Here is a 20828-nt window from a genome sequence, read left to right on the forward strand (position 1 = left end):
GCTCCGGCTTGGGGTGTAGAGATTTTAATACGGTACTAAAATAAATACCAGCGTTCGGTTAACTAGATTGATATTACAGGCAAAATGATGTCTAAAGCAGGCAATTATTCCACATGTGTGTTATCTCAGTATAAATACTTTAAGCTCTTTTCCAGTATACAGACCGGATTATGCTGCTGAATATCACACAGTGGAAAGGTTAAATATTTTAGAGACATGAGAAATTACAGTTGTGTGACCATGCACCTGCCAGTAATGATGCATAATGACAGACATTCATTAGTGTCACTAATTTCACTTTACCTGTCACCATAGAATGGCTATTAACTAACAGGCAGGAGCAATTAACTTTTCCCAAGGGACCACATGAGAAACTGGGACTGTTGTGGAGGGCCACACCACAACACTATTAGTGTTGCACCATTTTCTTCTCTTGCAATGAAAAACCTTAAAAAAACATATATATGTATTTGGGCATACAAATTTTTCTTATTTAAACTCAAGAAATATTACAGAGCAAAACTTGATCCGTTGTGAAGACTTTGAATTTGCAAACATTACAGACTGCAAAAAAGCAACACAAAATTCAGATATAAGCTTGTTCTGTAACGTATAGACACACTCTACACATTGTGTTTTTGCGGAAACTGCTTCAGCATTTAGAAGAAAATGAAGTCGACATCAGGCAGTGCTTTAGTCCTGATGTTTCTAAACAAGAAAAGGAAGAAACTGAGATTCCTGGTTCATCCAATTCACAGGAGAAGGCAGCAGCAGAGGAAATTTCATGGTTTTTCATGGTTCAAATGAGCTTGATGTGTGCATGTTTTGAGCTAGAAGTGCACTTGTTGCCATGTGCAGTGGTCTGATTGGTCACATCTGTTTATTCAGGACGGGGAAAAAAATCAAGCTCAGTTCAATAAAATAAATTTTACAAATTCATCCAGTGAAATTACACGGGCAGACTCACGTAAATATTAACGCACAAAATATTTGCACAGATTTTACATGTCTGGTGTGTAAAGTCTGCAGAGTTTTGAGGGCAGCTTATTGTGGCGGCCCTCCACAACAGTCCCGGTTTTTCATGAAGGCAACACTCTGCTGAGCCCAGAGAAAATGAATTGTACATATTAAGATTATTCAGGGGCTGAAAGATGGGAGCTGATTTTACATGAAAACGCACTTGAACTCATCTAAATTGCTGTCAGACAAACAAACAAAAATAAGTCGAGAATCGCTGTTTCATAGGATCATCATGTGCCACTGAGTCTACACCACCCACACAGACCATCCAGCGGGACTGTCTCCTCGAGCAAAACCAAGGCCGCTGCTGATTCTGTGGTGCGAACTGTGGATGACCAATGGAAGACCAAAAACGTTTTGACAGGGGGACTCATCTCCATGATGAGCAAACAAATCAAGATGCAACTGAATACACAAAGCAAAAGTGATTGTACAGTTAGCTCCTCCAGCACAATGTGTCTCATCTTCAGGATTTCCTGCATGTCTCATGCATTTTAGGCATTCTACAGTAGTTCTCTGATTACCTTTCAGTGAGTGCACAAAAGAGATCTTCATTTAAAATCCCTCTCTTCACCCCACCTCCCCCCACCCCCTTCTATTAAAAGCCCTGTTGTCTGCACTCAAGTGCCTTTCTGAAACCAGGCCTGTTATTTAGCAGCGAAGTGGCAAGAATATGGTAAGAGGGGGATGAAGCAAGGAAGCATTGTTTGGTCTGTGTTCCAGCTGGTCGGGACAAGTCTCCTGTAATAGAAAGACTCTCCCTGGCTCTGTGTAAACAGTTGATTTATACCTGATCTTTAACTCCATGACGTCCCACACACTTCCTCTCCTAGACTAGAAAGAAATTAAATAGGGAGACAGTAGAGAGAGACGAAGAATTATAAAGGCAGGTAAAGAAGGGAGACATGAATACAAGGAACAGGCCTCTTTTGGGAACAGTCTATCATACTCTAGACTTCCAGATACAGTTACTTAAACCGCTGCCCATGATTCCACTGTTTCAGTTTCTTCTAACTAAAATGGTCTCTTTTAAAGCACCAGAAGCATACATCACATGTTTATTGGAGTTAACTGGTGTTTGCCAGGCAGATGGGGAGCCATCTCAGCATTTCCCGCACAGGGTTTAACTGTGACTACATGGAACAGGTTGGAGGCTCCCAAGCCACTCTTCAGCTCCAACAGCTAATAACTCAACTGTAATGAGCAGGCAAAGGTGTGCCTGTGCATCTTAAGGACAACTTTTCTTTTTCCCTCCATCCCAAAGTGAAAATGCTTTTTTTCCCCTCCATTTTTGTCACATGCCTAAACTAGCCTAAATTGGGCTTTACAGTGGGGTCCAGCAGTCTGCCCAGACCATGCGTTGGAAGGCTTTTTCACTTACTGTATGTCCGCCACTATAAATAAAATGCAGTGTGGATCTTTGCTTCTGAGCTCTGTGTCTCTGCAAAAACAACAAATTATTTACACCCGCAACCTGTTCTTGGAAATCTCAGATCAAAGAAAATGTAGGTCAGAGCAGAGTATCACAAGAGCCGTGGAAGGCAGTGCAAATGCTTGGCCCGATAAAATCAACCCTTCTGGCGGAAGAATGCTAAGTATCTGCAACTCGTTTAACCAGAGACGTCTCTAGTTGGATTTTTCCAGCATCAAACACAACACTGACAATATACAAATGTTATAACTTTAGCAACCTAATCAGTATCTATTCATACATTCAGCAGTTGTGCATCCATAAATGCAGTTTCTTTACAGCTGAATGTCTGGCTTGTTTTCCTGGCGAGCACATGCAATCTCCTTAAATTTCCTTTTTTGCTCTGTTTTGTTCTCCACCACCTCTGAGGAAATGATTTGCCTCCTAAGCTCCTAAACTAAGAAGCTTCTCTACTGACTCTAAAGTTGCAGCTGTGACACTTCCACAGCACTGAGAATTAACCAGAAGAAATTAAACGCTCTGCAGAGCAGATAGGAACAGATGGGTGATAATTCTTGCACATGCTAATCGGGGATTGTTTATGAATACAAAACTACTTGTTTTCCTCTTGGAATAAATTCGGAAGGAAGTGCAACTGAGCTTGAAAAGCAAACTTCTCCCACGTATTGAGTTACATGTCCTGTATGTATCCTGGCAGCCATTTAGCTTTGATTTTTGCAAACTTCGCCCACAACTTCCTTCTACTTCTCGCTCTTCAGCTCTTTTTTTCCACCGTCTCTGTTTGTCTATCAAGGTCATGGTTGTCTTTGCATTAATGTGTGGAGGGACCACCAGGACTCAAAATTCCCCACGCGTCTCTGTCTGTTTTGCAGCTGAACCAACCGGCCGGTTGGAAAGCCGGCGGTCTTTGTTCTTTCTGCCCACAATGTCATGAAGTAATGGCTCTTTCCTTACAAAAATATATGATTCTACATGCCTCAAATAATATAAGTATCATCCTTGTATGGATACGTATGCCACATATCTAATAATGAAAGTTTTACCTGATGAATTGCCTTTAGTGACATTTAGTATTGCACTTCTGCGATGCATCATGCACAAACTTATTTATTTATTTGTACATTTTATGTTTCCTAAAATTTCAAAACTTCTCAAATAAAAAAGAACAAAAATTGATTTTCTTTTTTTTATCGCTTTGTATTTTCTATGAATTTTCAACTTGAGGTTTGTCAAGCTGTGTCTTTTCTTTCCAAGTATGCAAATAGATAAATATTCCCTTCACGTTCACAAGTGATTATTTTCTGATGGAAACTCTACTACTGTGGGTTTACAAAAAATGGACCATCACTCAGCATTATGCTTATAGGCTAAACATGGAAAAGTCGCCAGCATTGATAAGGTGGCAAATTTTGCCGGCTGACTGGTCAGATCGCACCTGTGGATGTGCGATTGGGGTGCGATGCTGTCTCGCAGTTTCCTTCAGCTTAAAAAAAAGGCTGATATGTAAACTTCACAAATAAGCATCAATTTCCTATTACTTTTATTAAGTCATCTTTTTGAAGTTAAAAATAAAATCCAGTCATGATTTTATTGGGTTCATTTCACTTTCATTTTTTTTGTTCTTTTTTTCAGAAAGCCTGGATTAGAAACTGGAGTTTAAAGGTTTAATATATAAGCTGGCATTTAGGAAGCATGCAGGATTAAGATGTCACTGGGTCTGTCTGACCAACCAGTTTCTGCAGGAAATCTAATTATTTTTAGATAATAAATATCCAGTTCTCTTCAGATGCTTTGGAAAAGCATCCTTCTGATCTATTTTTCTTTTTTTTTTGGCAGAACACAGTCACCTTCTTTGATGCTGAAGCAGCAAATCAGTCAATCAAGAGAACAAAATCATTACAGATGTTAAACACTGCTAGTCATGCAAACAGCCCAGTCAACAAAAGATGAACACTGGTGTGATTAGTGCTTTCAAAGCTTTCACTCATTTGCATACGGGTGATTAATTCCTACCAATGTCATCGGATCCCGAGGGCCGCTGCTGAAATGGTGTTTAGTTAAAGACCTACTTTCATGGCGATATGATCTCTCAGTTCCTCGAACAGAATTGTGCTACGCTACAAACTCTTGCAAACTTGCAGAGACACTGGCTTATAGCAACTGAAATCATCGTGTTGTATGACCATTAAACAAAAAGTAACAAATTTACAAGACACCTTGTGTAATGGGTCGCCCATTTGCAACCGGTATTAACCAGTACCACCGTAAAACTGTAAAACTGTCAATAAACATGTCAGGATTTCCAGCAAGTCCAGAGACCACTCAGCTGTGTTTACTGAATATTCACCCAGTTATATAATCCACCCGAATTAAATTTTCTCCTCCTAATACCAGTTAACAAAGAAGTTTGTTTATGAAGGCAAGCTTTGTTCTGTCAGATGAGCAGCGCCCTCCCTGACACTGACACCTCCCCATTAAGGTTTTGTTTATTTCCTGCAATGATTAAGTGTCACCTTATACTTTCAGCTTCTCTGAGGTTCAGGTGTTTACAGACATCTGCCACTGAACGGAGGGTATTTCCAGGGGATGAAAGTCCTTTTATCTGTCAACCTTTCCTTTCCCCCAGCCCCTTCATTTCCTCTTGACTTTCCACTGAGCACATATCTCATCTGTCAAACAAGTCAATGACATTTGTTTGTCTCATTTCCCAAAAGCAGAGCGTAGAGGACAGATGGCAAATGCAGTACAGTCGCTTCCAAGTTTGGGTTCAGTGTTACAGAACTTCACTTCAAAAGTTCACTGAAATATTTGCCAGATAGTTTGACATCATGGGGAATACATTTATTTTTATTTTTGCCCTTAGTAAAATAATAAAAAAATAAAAAAAACATTCTCGTGTCTATGTGTTAAATATTACGCTAGCTGGAAAGCTGGAAATTGTGAAGCTACTGCACCAAACGGCACTGTTACTGACATTTTCTGCCTGCAGAGAAGAAAGAAAGATTGCCAAAGACATACAAATGACTATTTTTACACTTAAAACATAATCTGTAATAAATTGTCCATTTCAGATGTGCTGGCAGGCAGATATATTTGGACACAGCATGGCTAGTCTTTTCAGCTATGCTAAGATGCTATAAATTAACCATCTGGCTTTAGCCACAGACGTGAGAATGGCATCACTACTTCTCAAAATGTCAAAGACAGCTGAAATGTCTATCTAAGTGAATAACTGGATAACCTCTGCGTGTTACCCATCTGCAGATTCTTGGGCTATTTTTTCCCCCACGTTTTCCTGTCGGTGTCAGAAGCCCGAGCTTGGTTTCTGCAAGCTGAGTCTTTACTTACACGATCAAAGACTGTATCTTTACTCTAAAGTGCCACATTGAAGGCATTACTAAATAAAAGAGAACAAAATGAAGCTGTGCACCAATATTGTGCCTTTTGTGCAGAGCAGAGAAGAGTTGCTACAAATCAAAGATGAAAGATAAGCCCCCTCTGGACCAGGGATCACAATCAGACCTAAAATGGATCCCAGAGGGCAAGATCAGAAGACCCAGGGGCAGACATCTAACTTAATCCTGCTACTCAATCTTGAACTCAAACAAGACAGTTTAAAAAGCAGCAGAAAGAGAGGGCTTATTCGGATGGAAAACGATAGGCGCCTGTTGGAACAGCTAATAGCTCTGGGATGTACACTGAGTAAATGGAACAAACATTCTCAATGATAAATCAGGCTAGGTGGGAGGAAATAAAAAAAAAATAGGTTGACAGAAATATCCCTGCTACATCGTATAATCCAATAAGTCTTCAAATTGAAGATAGCGCGACACGCAGCGGCATTCGCACGCACACACTGAAAAACGCTCACTTTTAATGGATGCAAAATACTATAGTTATGTCTGTAGCCCTTTTACAGCCATCAGAGCAAAATCTTTAACAGATATGGAAACACATTTCCAAGAAACCAATCATTTCCCTCAGGCAATACACAGTATACACATAAATCCCGTACTCTACTATATCACTGTTATTGACGCGTTTCAAGAAACTACCTGGTACCAGACCCACCTGGCCTTTTTGACGGCCACGTCTGGCCCATGTACCTGAAACATAAGAACATCAGTCCTGCGGGGCACTGCGGCACAATAGCCTTTTTTGCTAAGCCCTATTAAGGAGTAAACTATATGCAAATGATATCAGATGATACAAAAGCTGCAGAAAAATGGGAGAGGAGGATAAACTGTTATCAAAGATTTCTTCTCCGGGCTGTACGAGTGAGTGTGAATGAGAGGGATTACAGTATTGCACACTTTCCGTGTCTGCTCACGCGCGTGTGAGGAAACAGCGTGAGTGGATCTATAATTACCTTCTACTAAATTTATGGCGAGGTGCAACTGTGTGATTGCATTCCAAAGTGTTACAACCTACTTAACACTCGTGTAAACACACCACTGCTGCACGTATGCGGATCCCAGAGTGTGGTTGGAGTGCGTGAGTGTGTGTGGTCCAGGTACGACTCACATAAAAGTGTTTATGGAGGGTGTTTTTTTTTCCTTAAGGGGACAAAAAGCAAGTATGTTTTAGGTTGATGGCATGTTTTAAGGTCGAGATTCGAGTGAGATTGCTCAGGACATCAAAGTAAGTCACTGTAGTGTCCTCTGAGGACAGACAGTGCTACACTGCAATACATTTAACTGTGCTGTTACATGTCTGTGTGTTCTACAGAGGAATATTTACTATAAAGGCAACTAGGCAATAAATATATGAGCAACAGCTAAAATATTTCACCTATAATGACTACAGCAACTAACTAAACAATCTCCAGATGTCTTAGTTAAGTCAACTAAATGCTGGCTCTCCAATTAATAAATCTATGCACTGTAAAAAATAAAAAACAGACAAAAGAATCTCTCTTTTGATCTCTGTGTTCTTCCCAGTAAATGCTTTCCTGCTTTTACTGTCACTGTCACCAAGTAACAACATAACTTATCACTGCTGCACTGACAACACACAGCTGTAACGGTGATGCACATTATCCCATTTAACCTCTCTGGAGAATTGCAAATCGCTACAAATAGCTAAAGTGAAACTTCTTCATCCTTTTTGGAGATCTGGACACAGCCCGCATGCTTTTCTCTTTATATGAGACTGACAATCAGCCATCCGTGTTTCTCCTTGCAGGAAAATGCAGCCCGAGTTTCCTCGCTGGACCAAGAGGAGACACGCTATCTCGTTCCAGATAAAATATTAATACATTTCTCTGTAAAGCACTTTATTTAGCCTTGTTCTTAACGTGTTTTCTGCAGCATAGCAAACTACCACTTGCCACAAAGAGGGCATATTTTTTTATGGCAGTATGATCTTGATCTCTGATCCTGCCCCTGCAGGATATCAAGAGAAAATTCAGTTTTTCAGCCCAGATCTCTGATTATTGTTTTGTTCTGGGTTAATTGCATAAGTACACAGAGTCCATCAACGCATTCAATCTGTTCATTTTAATGCAGAGGGAGGGAAATGGCATTATGAAATGTCAAGTCCTGTTAGCGAACACAAAGACCAAAGACAAATGTCACAGTGACAGAAAAAAAAATGGTTTTATTTATACTGGCATATAAAGTGTACTTCTGTTTAAGTTATCTTTATCTGAAACTAATAGCATGCTGAAGACCAGAAAGGTTCTCCAAACTCCTTTCCCATTGTTCATCAGTGCAGCCTCAACCTGAGCCGCACACTCATGCACACAAACATCCACTTCCACTAGCTTTAGCCATCTGCTCCGCTCGCTATTAATATGAATGTCTCCCGCAATTACATCAATTTCACTAACATATGCCGAACGAGGAAAGCTACTTCACAAAGTTCAAAGAAAATGTTGAAAGTTTTGAGAGATGGTAAAAAAATCAACCTTGATTGGAGGCAGCAGATAATGAAAGACCCGAGTGCTGCTGCCTGAGCAGAAATGTCTGGAATGAAACCAAGCCCACAGAAGGTTCCCAAATCATGCGCATACATGGGCGAGAGGATTTTTATTGTGCCTGAATAACAGATCTAATTACGTTACAGAGAATGGAAAGGAGGCGGCCTCGCTACACACGCATCTTTCACGATATTTTAAATCATATACTCTCAAGATTTGCTTCCCTTAAGCATATTTCCACATCCTGCAGGTGGCTTCGTACGTCAGCATGACACCTTTTAAATCTTCTGTGTGACCCAAGTTTGAGCGGCAGGTAGGTCACGCACCGCATGCAGAATCTCTTGTTGTAAAGTTCACTGACTCTGCAAGAGTGATTAAAGGAAATCGTTGGACTGCACCTTTACTTCCAATGCGGTGCCATGTTTCCTACTGCATTTGCAGACCAAATGCACAAAGGCTTGCTGCTAACTGTAATGTGAAATGGGGGAGTAATCTAGTGGCACTCTATGATTGGTCATGCCCTGACTGCAGGACCACATTAGGCTCACTTTAGCTGATTGTTTTTTATTAAATTTTTTGTATGTAACTGCAGCTCAGAGAATCACTCATCACTAAACTCTTCTATTGCATGTGCAAATAGCCAGGTCCGCTTCTCTTCCTCACCCTCTGGGAATATTTTTACTTGCAGAAATGATCAAAAAACAGAGAGCCGAGGGAAAAACTGACACTTCTGTGTCCTTCTTCAGAAGCAGGAAAACTGACTTCAAAATAATCCACTAATAGTTATAATAATCTCAATATTTAAAAAAAAAAATACAACCTTAGATCAGAGCGCCTCTTAAAACTGTGTTGTGTTTAACTTCGTGTTCCTAGATAAGCACAGTTATCTATTCAGAATCTGTGTTTTCAGCTGCCTGAAAAGCTTTGATTTTTCCAGATTTCTATGATAGTGGAAAAGAGAAGACGTGCGTGGGGGGGACTTGGTGCAAATATATCAATCATGTTGCTTTGAGGACATCTTGTCAGGTGTGCACAGTATCAAAGAGTGAAAAAATGCCTCGAGATCAGAGTACAGTTTCTTCAAAGTGATGGATGCGAGCACTGTCTCGACAAACAGAAGCATAAATACATCATGGAAACCTGTTGTCGTGCAAAAGAGGTTGCCGCAAAATGTGCACATTAAAAACTAGGCTAATTCCAAGTCACTGCTCTAAAAATAACTAATGCGATGTAATTATTTAAAGCTGTCTTTCATTTTTCTTCTAAGGATCTTTTAAAGCTTCTGTGGAAAAGCTCTGACTTTTCTTTTTGTCTGGTCTGCATGTGCATTCAAATGGCGAATGGTCGGAGTGTTTTATCACAGCGTAAGTTCTTTGTCTGCAGCGGCTGAAGGTATTCTTCTGCACATGTCCTCCTGGCTTCATGCATTAACTCACTCACTCATCCATAGACACACACACACACACAAAACCCCCAAAAAACCTTGCATACGTTTGCAGAGGTGAAGAGAGTCACCCGGTCTCCCATTTCCTCTCTCTGATACCATTATCATTATCTGTGCCATGCTCGTGGCAACCATTTAGAGCCCAGGAAGAGTACGGCCAGCAAAGAACACTGCAAATTGGCCTGCTATTAACTAATCCGTGGATGAATGTACATTGAGATGCCCGGTGTTGTGTTCTGTTACTATTACAGTCAGTATCATAATAGTCCATTAGCACCATCCAAATGAAGTTTCATTATGTAGATGCCTTGTGCAAAGTGCTTCCACCGCGCTACTCAATCTGCAGAATCTTCACCTTAATTGAAATCAAATTGATGGACATTTTATAATTACTTGAGTAATTTCTCTTCAGTGAAAGGTTTCCCAGTTGGTTAATTTCATCTTAGCTGACATATAAATGTTTAACAAGTTGCACATTATTCCTTAAATTTAATTTTACCCTTTTAGCTAGAGTCTTGTTCTTGTTAAGCTGCATATATTAAAACGTTGTTTGTTTGTTTTAACATTTATGCATTCATGGAAAATATAATACACTGTATAAATACAAGGGTAAAAAGATTTTACATAAATGTTACAAACAAACAAAAGAGTTGTTACTTAAAATGCAAAATAACCTTATTATACTGCTCTGGTTAGTAATCGAGCTAAATCATTCCAGTAAAATCAAAATATATTTTTTATAATACTATCATGAAATATTAGGTCAAAAGTAGGACTGGGAAAGATAGCATAGAAATATTTCAATCACATGAATAGCTTGTCGTGAAGCATACACACATACAACTGTACATTTTAAATGTGCAACAAAAAATGTATATGTGGCTGACATTTAGATCCAAGCCCCTCTCGCATTTGTGGATGTTCTCCCCAAACCCCTGCAGTGATTTCAACAGCAAAATCATGTCTATTTCTGTAGCAGTGCCACCTACACACGACGGCGATTCAATGCTTTTGGTTACATTTTTGGTGCTTTTATGAATGTTTTACATTTAAATAATGTACAGCAGTTGACAAACTCCCCTACATTTTTATATGGAGACACATTTGGTTTTTATACTTGTTGAATTATTATCCCATGCAGTCTTCTAAAGATTAGTGAACGCGTTCCATCTTTACGCCATAAAAACTAGGCCTCGCTGGGATGCAGGAATTTTCCCCTCCAACTCTTGTTATTAATGAGCAGCTGGATTTGTCTCGCATTAACTGGCTGAGTTAATGCCAGTTAATGCGACAACAAAATGCAGCTGATTGAACTGAAAACCTCGACTTTGTGGGGGTCAAAGTTTGCAGAACTACGAACGCTGCTGGAATCCACAGCTGTGCGTGTTCATGGCGCTTGCATTTTCACCTGCTGGACATCACTACCTGACAAGTTTAACTGTCTTCAGAACATTGTAGAGGCCTTATTGAGAGTATTTGGCTCTACATATCTGTCTGAGCAGATTTTCTCTCACACGAAGAGTGTCCTCAGGTAGCCGTCTGAATGCTGGACACTCGTAGACCTGTGTCTCTGAGTGGGAGACCAGAGATCACGTTAACACGTGTATCTCTGTATTAACAAACATGCCATGTTGGCACAGCTTATTTTTCTTATCATTGTTGTAAGGAGACCATAGATAGCATCTGCATTTTCTGTTGTACAGTCCATTTGCTGTTATGGAGTTCTTGTTATGGATAAAAAGGGTCTTTTTTATTTCAAAATAGCTGATAACTATTCGCTGATTCCTGCCAACATCTGCAAACAAATATGATTGTATAAAGTTGTTCTACATAGTGTGTAACTGTTAATATAGAGCGTTATTAAATTTATTGCTAATGCAATTATATGGCACATTGACTTCTGAGGAAATTTTAGATGGCACTCGTCATCAGAAAAGTTGCCGAGCCCTGCCCTACAGCATTTATGCACTTGAGGGGTAAGAAAACAGAACTTAGTTAGGCCAATCCCACACTGTAACTTTAATACTATTTACTGAGCATTACAAAGATAATGAGGATGGGTTTTTTTGTTGTTGTTGTTTTTACGATTAATTAAGTGACATGTTTAAAGCCCACTCATTAATGGAGAGAAGGCTCAAGAAGGAGCTTTATTGTCCAAGTATGTGTAGACTTATAAGGAATTAAGCTCACTGTATGTAACAGAATAGACAACAGACACTGACTGACATGACACACACAATTGCAACATAACAACAATATAACATATTTATATTTATGGTGCAATCGTGCATAGTGCAAAGCTTTAGGGATGAATAAGTAGTTACTTTAAGTGTTATTTGTACAGTATATGCAGTATACATATAAAACAACAACTATAAAAAAAAAACCTCCAGTCATTGTAAACAACAAGATAATAAATGATAAAAAAAAATAATTTCAAGGCCCAAAGAAATATCTAGACTGAAAGCAAAGCCAAATGGGGTTGGCAGCTATTAATGTAGCTTGTTTTTTCCTTCCTTGGGCTGCTCTATGTGTGCTGTGAGACACTGGTAATTCTGACTTATTACAATATCCCTAGACTACCAGACCATTCAGTAATTTCCTTTGCTATTCAACTCTTTTTCTTTCTCATTTTGGCTCACGCGCTCTATGACTCTCAGGACTGGCTATAATGCTAGGTGTAATCACCCTCTATTAAGGCTTCTGTGATTGATTGGTGGCACCAAGAGACAGCAGTTATGCACACTTTGGAGGCTGTAGCCAACGATTTTCTCTTTTCCCCTAACGCATTTCTTCTTTTGGTCTGCAATTTTCTGTGGAAATCTTGGTGGTGCTGCAGTTTTAAGTTGAATTCAAGTTTGGTGTTGTTCAGAAGCAGAACGATGTTTCTTAAGTTGCACGTACTATTCCCTGCCTCTGTTTTCAGCTTCAGAAGTGATGTTCTCTCCGTTATCGCACACTGCTGTCCTCTCTGCCTCCTTGACCTCCATGTGTGACATTCACAAACTCCACTGATAGGCTAGAAGCCGCACACTATGATTATATTGCCATGAAGAACTCTTGGTGCTCGTACAGTAATAGCAAGGTGGAGAAGTAGTCCTGGCTGACTCTTTTGGGGCCTGAGAGGGCTTCAGGATGAGGCTTTAGGGACTTGTTGTGTAAAGAGGAAGCGATTTGCAGCGCAATCGCTCTGATCTTCAAAACCTCTCTGATCACACTCGCTGCTTCATACTTTGTCTTCTTTGTCATTGGGCTCTTTCATTTAGTCTCTCATTGCTCCTAACGTTAATTGAATTTGTACTGTAATGGTTGCTCATTTACCCTACTCATCTCTCTCCCATTACTCCTTTTATTACCTCCTCTTTTCATTTCTTTTACATTTTTACCCTCAGGTCAAAATATTGAAGGACCGTTGGAGAGCCGCCGCTTCTATTTTAAAAATCCTGCTGACTAAATTGTGCACTCACAATAACAGCACCCATCCCTCTCACATTGTCTCTCTCTGTCTGCTTACGGTTTGTAGCACCCAGATACAGCCCACTCTCTGACCCAACAGACCGTAATAGGAACACTCTGCCCAGAAGGGAATTGTTGTTAATGCCTTTCAGCTGAAGTCCAGCAGCAAAATACTTCTTTAATTGCTTTCCCATAGCCCTCAGCTGCTGTGTGTTTCCTCACTGTGCACACTGGTACAAGTGGCAACGTAGAACAAAAGGCATAGTTATCCTACGGAGATCTGTACTGAATGTGGTTATGAGGCTTTCAAAGTTTGCGATATTCAGTTATTGACTACTTATAGATCTGAGTCTATGCTGATTTAAATATTTAAGTAAAGGATAGTGAATAAGGAAAAAAAGGGACCGCTTTAGCAAAAATATTGAATTTAACATCATCTCCAGATTTTAATCAAAGATTTGAGCAGAATTGTGTGAAAGAATGTAACATTAAAAATAACTAGTAGGTGAGAAGTAGTAAGAAGTGAGTAACCATTAAAGTTTGATCCCGACACAGTTGATAAAAATGTAAAACAATAAAAAACTCTTTTAAAAACACATTTATGGAAAGCAAGGGTCGAGAGGGAGACACCTCCTGTGAACGGTCCTCACTTCATGAGCGTGCTGTGGAGGAATGCACACATGATTTTTATTTATTTTGCTGGAATGAAAACACAAAGTTATCTTTAAAGATGTGAATTATGAGCTGCAGATGGAGGGAGGGAATACAGAGCACTGTAAGTCACCTAGATGACAGAGCGATCCTGGGCTCAGCCCATCTGTCACCATCTTTCTTCACTCTGAACTGACTGTAAAGCGCCGAAGGGGGATGTTTTTCTGTTTGTGTAATTTTACTTCAAACTGCATTTTAAAGTGAACACACAAAAAATAAAAACAGAGTACGAGATCACACCTTAGACTTTAGGCTTTTCAAAAATGAAGTCATTTAAAGCTTTCTGGTTCGATCTGTCTTGAGTCTGCGGATGTATCCGTGATTCCCGTGGTGCTGATGCTGCGCTGAGTGGACAGCTGCTGAAGCATTTGAAGTGTCGGAATGTGGAAATTTCAACATCGCTTGAAAAAACTGCCAGCTGGCAACGTCCCTCTCACCGGTAGGCTAAGTTATTTTTAGTCAATTACAAGTTGAATCTGGTAGTTGGGGTTGTTAGCTAAGATACCATCATTAAGAAGCGGCACAACTAATGTGTCTATGCGAGCTAATTTGCGATGTGTACCGCTGGCCTGGCCATTTAGTTTTTAATGCACCTTCTCAGATTAATTCACTGCTTGTCATGCGACTCGTGCCATCAGTTAACCCTTCGCTTGCCAGCTGTGGCACGCGTGCCCAGGGTTGCCAACCCCTGCCGTAGGGCAAACAACTCTGGCCACCGTCCATCCGTAGCGAGCGTAGGCTATCAGGGTGCAGTTTACCTCAGATGTCAGTATGTGTCCACATCTATTTACTGGGGAGGAGGCTATAAAACTTTATAAAAGGAGTCCAATGTGAGTCCTCTTGTCATTGAAACCTTACCTCTTGTTTGTTTTCACTGCTGTTAGCTGTTAGCCTCTGGTAGCTGCTGTTAGGCTCCGATAGCCGCTGTTAGCCTCTTAGTTGCTTTTAGCAGGCAGTAGTGAAGCAATGTGGAAATGTAATTTTTATAAGAGACAAAGTGTTTTTTGAAGGATACTCAAGTTTAACATTAACTAGCATAACATTAACTTACAGCCAGCTGTTGCTGTTTAGCTGGCTTGTTGTCAGTTATCTGGAGTTGTGAAGGTCACATGTCTAATCTGCTGACACTAACACGTCAATTATACTTCTGCGTCAGATCTACGTCATAGCTTGCGTCATAGCTTGCGTCATAACTGGAACCTTATTTTAACCCTAAGCTACAACCATTTATGTAAGTTTTTGAGCTAAGCATAGCCAAAAAGACAAGAAACAGGGGGAAATAGCTAACTTGGGTTTGTCCAAAGGTGGAAAACTGCCTTATTAGGACCTCTAAAGCTAATGAATATGTTATATCCTGTACTAAATGTTGAACCTAACAAATGCTTGAGTAAAAAAGAAATCTGTGTTTCTGGGTTGATTGTTATCGCTTTTACATCTTGACACAGGCCCATGCTAGCTGTTTCATCCAAGTTCAAGGTCTCCTTGTTCTAGCTGCATATTGATTTTTCAAACTCGAGCGTGGTATAAATCTCCGCCTTAGAAGAGATTACTAATATGCATATTTTCTAAAATGTCAAGCTTGTTTTCTTAATGACCTTATCATGTTTTCTCAAGGCTTTTTATGTAGGGCAAATTCTCATTAATAAAAAGCTTGCTGTCTATGGCACTTTCTTGACAGATTGCAGCCACATATGCAGGCAGATGCAGCACTGCTACATGAGAGCACCCAAAAATATTCAACTGCGTCACTTTAAATGTCAGTGTTTGTGAAAAATGAACGCATGAGCATATCTGGAGTGATAATCTGGATACCCATTTCCCTTGTAAACAGACAGAAAGATCTCCAGTGAAGGAAAACAAAACAAAAATCGCATCATGAAGAGTTCTGTTCGACTTGAAAGATTGCAAAAAGTAAGTGTGTCTTATGTCTCAGAGACAAACCAACTGTGTTGAGTGTGTCAGTAATGGCTACTTGTTTGCACTTGGTGGCTTTACTTCTCCTCAACTATATCAGAGGCTGATAGTAAGGCGATGAAAATTCTCAGGATGCATTTTCCAAGCAAACACAGAAGTGAGAAGGTAAAAGGGTAGAGAGAAAAGGTTTTGGACGTTGGAGTGCAGAGATGGGAAAAAGACAAGGGAGACTTGAGAATGCAATTCATTTTGAAGGACAAAGAGTTAAAGGACAGAGCAGCAACAGAGGACAGAGATGAAGAACGGACAAGAAAGAAATCAAATAAGTCGGGGCAGGCTGGCGTGTCAGCGTAGCCTCTGATAAAGATGGGAAAAGGCAAAAGAGAAGAATGAAATGAAACAGGAGGAGGTTTGAGGCAAAGATGATAAAATGAGCTCGAAGTACGCACGAACAAAAATGACAGCACATAAGTGGAGGAGAGAAAAGATGACGTTACAAGCATAATGATGGCATTTTAGCAAGTGAACAGCAGATGCCAGTTTGATAAGAGGATAGAGGACAGTGTGTCATTTTTTTTCTGAAGACAGTAGAAAACAAAAGATTATGGATATTAGCATACTAATTATATATGAAAAGTCATATTTGATCCATTTATTGTCAAACTGATCCAGAAACACAGAGAAGGGTCAAGCTCATTTTCATGTAAAATACTTAATCACATCATACACTGTTTATACACTGTACTGTCTGACCTTATGGTTTCCCTCAGAATAAAAGCTTTGTGTTCAGTTATTAATAACAAAGTTCAGATCAAATGAGTTCCCTAGAAGCTTTCAGCATTGTTAATTGTTGTTTGGAGGTATTTACTGGTCACAGGCAGCATGGAGGAAACTTGGACGCCTTTTTGAGCACTGAATTTGCATCTGCAAGCCCAAATTAATAGCTGTAAGGCGCTTTAACCAGTCATTAGCACCAGCTAACAGCTATTTGATAATGAGCTACCGTACCATTTAAGAGCTGTCTGCAAGTTAAATGGCCTCTTATATATATATGTGTGTGTGTGTGTGTGTGTGTGTGTGTGTGTGTGTGTGTGTGTGTGTGTGTGTGTGTGTGTGTGTGTGTGTGTGAACTGCAAACCCTTTGGCTTTGCTAAACATACTTTTATGATTTCAGTTAAGGGACAGTCCATCGGTTTAGGTAATAATGGAGCACATTTGACACCAGCCATCCAGCTGTAGTCTTGTAGTCTTGAGTGGCAGTGCTGCAAATTGAATTCAGGTGTTATAGGAGCAGAACACATCACTGGCCAGAGAAGACACAAAAGCCTCCATAAGTGGATATAACCATGTATCTGTCTTTGTCACAAATACACACGCACACACTACACTTGCCATGTACAAACCTCTGTTTACTAAGTCATCAGCTATTTGCTCTATTCTAGCACCACCTATTGATTCTACTTCAGCTGTTCAGCACATGAAGTGTTGTAGAAGCGACACTATTGCATGGTTCATATTTCGTCAAAAACCGAGCTGAAGCATAAACCTTTTCCTCTCTCATGCCCATCACTTTTCTTGGAATTTCACTGAGTTCATTCTCAAATCACATGCATGCAAATGCTCTGAGCTTTTGTTATGCTAAAACTACTGATCCAGCCACCTGGACTTATAAACAGCTTAATGGGGTGGAGATAACTGAAACAGATGACTGCAAAATTAAATTTTACAACAGCAGATCAACAACATTTGCCTGAATAAAGTTCATATCAGACTCATACAGAGAGCTGAGTGTGGAGCAACATGAAAAATGGGAAGAGCTGCAGCTGTGCAGCACATATTGTGACACTTAACTTTAATCACATCACACAACCCGTCCAGCTTTGCCAATGGTTCACCTAAGTCAACTTTAGTACCTCAAATGCCTTAATCATTTTGCACAGAGCCAGCCATGTGCTGAAAAATGAAACCCCAGCAGCATTACACACAAGTTACACTTGTGTCATTAAAAGGTTAAACCACACCCTTGGATCGACTTTGATGGGAAGTCTAAATTGTAATGGGTGACACTTCATCCCAATTATGCAGTTTCTCTGAGCATCACCTGATTAAGTAGTTAATTGCATGACAGCAAAATTGTCCACAACTTCCAACTGGTTGAAGCACGGGGTCACAGGGGCGGCAGCGGAGGAGGGAGATTCATCCTAACAGCTCTGGACTAGAATAATTGTAACTCACTCTGAGCCCTAACTGAGTGTTTGGCTGTTCACAATCAAGTCTATTGATGCTCAGATGGGGAGACAAGGTGACTGAATTGCATTTGGTTAGCATTAGGTTGATTAACATTAATAAGTACCAACAGGTGAGAGAGAAAGCACAGCTACTCGTTGTTTTCCCCTCAAAAGCAGAAAAACTGAAAAATGTGCACAGTCTCCGTGCATCCATCCGTTTACGTTTAGGTGTAAATCTTACAAACCTGTAGCCAAAAAAAAAGTTTAAGATCACTAAAATAAAGCACTGAATCCACAGTCCTTCCAAAGGCCATCCTTGCGTTTTCATCCTTTCATGCACAGCACCTCGCTCTTGCTTCCAGACCTTTTACTTCAGTCCCTTCAAACGGGGGCGCACAAACAAGCAAATTTGGCGCTTGCTTGCCTGCCTGTCTGTCTCCAACCACACAGACAGGACAGATAGACGGGACAGACAGGCAGCGTGCGGAATGATGAATAAAGAACTTATCTCAGTTGCTCACAAAGAAGCCAGACACATTTCCAACCCAGCCTAATTCACTGCAGGGCACCACATATCTCAGCCTGCCTGTCTGCACGTATCTCTTCACTGCTGTCTCTCTCATTCGGGCCGTCTCTCTCTCTCTCTCTTTGACAGCCTGACACTGTGTTTGTTGCTATTCTTGTCTTCCTCTGTACTGCGCAGTGTGCGTGTGTGTGCGTGTGTGTGTCACAGTTGTATATGCTGAGAAACTCACACATCAACCCATTGAAGCCACTCAGCATCGCCTCTAATAAAAACCCACGCTTTTTCTTCAATCACGGTTACGAAAACAGAAAGGAATCCCCAGAAGAAGACTCTCAATATAACTGCAGACATCCTCACACAGCCACTTGAGTTTCTGCGCTTTTGCTGCCACTGTTGGAAGCGTTCAGTAGCGACTTCGACTTCATTTTTGAACGGGACTTGTGGCCTGTTGGGTCCGTGAAGGAATGCCTATTTTGCCCCCTTCATGAATGTGCTAATATAATCAATATGAAGGGAAATGTTTTTGGGGGGTTTTAGTAGCGTGTAACATTTTCACAGGAGGACAGATGAGAAGAAGGAAGCCTTGGGTGGAATTGCTTCATGAAAATATAACTCACAGTCAGCAGTCCTGTCTGAAAGTAAAAATATAGACACTGTGGTCTCTTGGTGCGGTTAATGCACCAAGTGTTTCTTATTTCCTCTTCGGATAAGTGTTACTTTTTAATGCTCGTTACAGTGTATATTCACAAGTGGGTTCATTGTGCTGCTGTGGGGAACGTACCAGATGCCTCACCATTTTGGCTCAGTTAATTTCTCTGAAGAGAAGCGGGATCCTGTATGGATACACGGCGGTGTCGCGCGAGTGTGGATGTATAAAAGTGCGTGTCTGACGTAAAAAGATCCGTCTGCAAAACACTTCGTCACATATATCTGGCTGCAAATAGGAAGACACGTCGGGAGGAGCTGCCTTATGTACGCAGTTTGTAGTTAAGCAATGAAAATCCATTTACATATTTCCAATGAGTCACCAGAGAGCGTACAATCTGAAGAAGTTTGTTGTGGTATTTTTGTGGCATATTAATTTAGGATTTAAGCTGGGGAAGCCCAGGCTTTTCTTCATGGGAAATGCATGAAATCCTTACAAGAGGCTATCATAGCTGATAAAGACTCTTTTCTCTCTTTTATTGAATTTTTCAACCGTTTAATAGAGAAAGGAGCAAGTGCGCAAAACATTTTGCAATATTTTTATTTATTCACTCATTAAAATTATTCTCATCTAATCTTTTTATTTATTTATTTATTTATTTATTTATTTATTTATTATTATTATTATTATTATTATTATTATTATTATTATTATTAAGATGTAAACATTTCCCCCACAGCCAATATGCTAAAAATGCATTTATAACATTAACCTTAGGAGCACGCAATGCAAATCCAGTTCATATGACATAAACCGCCAAGCAAAGATTCCTCATCAGTACAATTAAAATGGGGCTTAAATTAGTCCCCAAACCCCGCGGGTAAACTGAGTGACTAAACCCAAGCACCATCCTCTATTATCCTCACCAACCTTTGCGCTTTTTTTGGAGAACAAGTTGAGAAAAACAAAAAAGTTATAGAAGAAAAAAATCTGTCCGTGACTTACCTCACTTCAACTGACTTGAGGCTGCAGCCCGAGTGACACAATAAGATGCTGAGGAGAATCACAAACGTCTTTCTCAGAGAAGTCCTTCCACCGAGAATGACTCCCAGCTTTTTGCGCTCCTATTTAACGCAGCGCCAATAAAAACTTTTTTTTTTCAGATCCACGGATATAAAAGCCATTATAAAATCAATCAAATGCTTCTACAGCTTTCCCCACATGTCTACCTTTTAATTATGAGAAGAATTAATGATCTGCGGTGCGCGCGGGAGAGGAGTGTGGAGCAGGACGCCGGTCTGATGCGGTGACAGTTGACTGCCCGGTAATCCAAGTGCGTCTAACAGCCTCCCGCTTACGCGGACGAGCGTGTGGTGGGAGCTCCTCCTCGCCTGCTTACCTCCGTCTCTGCGTTAAAGACACAGGAGAAGCCTCTGCACAGCGTGTGTGCGCCGGGCTCGGACACTCCTCTGGACACTCAAATCGAAAGAAACAGACACTATAAAGAAAAATGATGGCGATATGCCAGAAC

At 40.4% G+C, this 20828-nt stretch overlaps 1 protein-coding gene across 3 annotated transcripts in view; it reads right to left on the bottom strand.

Annotated features, from left to right (window-relative positions):
• The window catches only part of calcr (calcitonin receptor), a 62623-nt gene extending 41996 nt beyond the window's left edge, over positions 1-20627 (bottom strand). For 2 of the 3 annotated variants that reach the window (XM_086279358.1, XM_086279356.1), the window contains exon 1: positions 20303-20615. The gene's annotated coding sequence lies outside the window, so the exon portion shown is untranslated. Of the gene's footprint in view, positions 1-20302 lie in introns of all 3 variants that reach the window. The other variant, XM_086279357.1, reaches the window with a different exon arrangement.
• Between the last annotated feature and the right edge of the window lie 201 nt (positions 20628-20828).

Source organism: Aulonocara sp. 'chitande type north' Nkhata Bay, linkage group LG22 (assembly GCF_057382095.1).
Source record: "Aulonocara sp. 'chitande type north' Nkhata Bay isolate Kocher_YH1m ecotype deep benthic linkage group LG22, A_spYH_male_GT1.1, whole genome shotgun sequence".
NCBI lineage: Eukaryota > Metazoa > Chordata > Actinopteri > Cichliformes > Cichlidae > Aulonocara > Aulonocara sp. 'chitande type north' Nkhata Bay.